Source organism: Mandrillus leucophaeus, unplaced genomic scaffold (genome assembly GCF_000951045.1).
Source record: "Mandrillus leucophaeus isolate KB7577 unplaced genomic scaffold, Mleu.le_1.0 Scaffold648, whole genome shotgun sequence".
In the NCBI taxonomy this organism is placed as follows: domain Eukaryota; kingdom Metazoa; phylum Chordata; class Mammalia; order Primates; family Cercopithecidae; genus Mandrillus; species Mandrillus leucophaeus.
The window spans coordinates 202,778-204,814 of NW_012107008.1; positions in this window are offsets into that span (position 1 = coordinate 202,778).

Below are 2,037 nucleotides of genomic sequence, written 5' to 3' on the forward strand. Positions count from 1 at the left end.
GGAGTCTACAGAGGCAGGCAGGCCTCCTTGAGCTGCGGTGGGCTCCACCCTGTTCGAGCTTCCTGGCTGCTTTGTTTACCTACTTAAGCCTCAGGAATGGTGGGCGCCCCTCCCCCAGCCTCATTGCCGCCTTGCAGTTAGATCTCAGACTGCTGTGCTAGCAATGAGGGAGGCTCTGTGGGCGTGGGACCCTCTGAGCCAGGCGTGGGGTGTAATCTCATGGTGTGCTGTTTGCTAAGACCCTTGGTAAAGCACAGTATTAGGGTGGGAGTCACCCGATTTTCCAGGTGTTGTGTGTCATGGTTTCCCTTGGTTAGGAAAGGGGGTTCCCTTCCCCCTTGTGCTTCCCAGATGAGGTGATGCCTCGCCCTGCTTTGGCTCTCGCTTGTTGGGCTGCACCCACTGTCCTGCACCCACTGCCCGACATGCCCCAGGGAGATGAACTTGGTACCTCAGTTGGAAATGCAGAAATCACCCGTCTCCTGTGTTGCTCACGCTGGGAGCCGGAGGCTGGAGCTGTTTTTATTCGGCCATCTTGGCATCACCCCTGTATCTTCTGATTTAACATTTAATAATATATTTTGGAATCTCTTCCATGTTAGACATTCAAGTCCACCTAATTTTCCAACAGCTGCTTAGACTTCCAAGTATATGGGCATACCATATATATATATATTTAAAAATTGCTTCTCTATTTATTGCATCTGAGGTTGTTTGCAACTTTCAATTTTTACAAACAGTGCAACATTTCGGCTCCTTGTACATACATTTAACGTACATGTACAACAATTTCTGTAGGATATGATTTTTATTTCGTCTAAGGAGGAATTCAACTTCAAATGGCTGATTGCGTTTGTGTTTGTTGGTTTTCTTTGTTAAGAAGTTCTTGCTTATTTTCAGTCTAGAACTCCTTTTTAGCAATTTAAGCTCGTTTATCTTGTAGGTAGTTTTACCTCCCCTCACAGGATTCAGTGATGGCACATACTGCTTTGTGTCCTAAGAGTAGGAGAGATATTACAGTTTAAGAGAGAAAGAGCATTTTTGGTTTTTCTTCTCCATACCTCATGGCAGAAACTGCTGAATGTCCCAACAACCCAGTGTTATTCACCTACATGTTCTGTACTAACAACTCAGATTTTGTTTGGGGCTATACTGGAACAGTGTAGGCTGGCACAGTGGCTCATGCCTATAATCCCAGCACTTTGAGAGGCCTAGGCAGGATCACTTGAACTCAGGAGTTTGAGAACAGCCTGGGCAACATGGTGAAACCCCATTTCTACTAAAAATACAAAAATTAGTCTGGCATAGTAGTGGGGGCCTCTAGTCCCAGCTACTCGGGAGGCTGAGGTAGAAGGATTGCTTGAGCTTGGGAGGTAGAGGTTGTAGTGAGCTGGGATCATACCACTGTATTCCAGCCTAGGCAACAGAATGAGACCCTGTCTCAAAAAGAAACAAACAAACAAACTCAGAAAAACTGGATTTCCAAGGCTTTCTTACAGAGTAACAGAATTCTTGCCATTGGGATGTAAGTCCAGGAATGCTATTCTTTTCCTGAACAAAAGGGAAGGTTCAGTAGGCGCATATCTTTACCTTTGGTCTTTTGCCTTTCCCTTTCCCTGGAAGAAAGATTCAGTGACTGGGGGTTAAGCAGTCATCTTATGCCAATGAATGCAAAAGCCACATGCTAAAAGGGTGGAAGAGCCAGAAGTTAGAAGCAGCCTGGATCCTTTCTGATTCCTTGCACACCTGCTCCCATCATGGTGGGGTTGCCTCTGAATTTCTGGTTGTGTAAGAAAAATAAACCATAATTTGTGAAGACAGTGTAGTCAAATTTCTATTGCATGCCACCAAACTCAGATCTAATGGTCATACCTTAGTTGTTGAACAAACATGACTCTGCCCAAGTGAGTGAGTTATCTAAAAAATTATTTTTTTTAAATTATACTTTAAGTTCTAGGGTACATGTGCACAACGTGCAGGTTTGTTACATATGTATACATGTGCCATGTTGGTGTGCTGCACCCATTAACTCGTCAT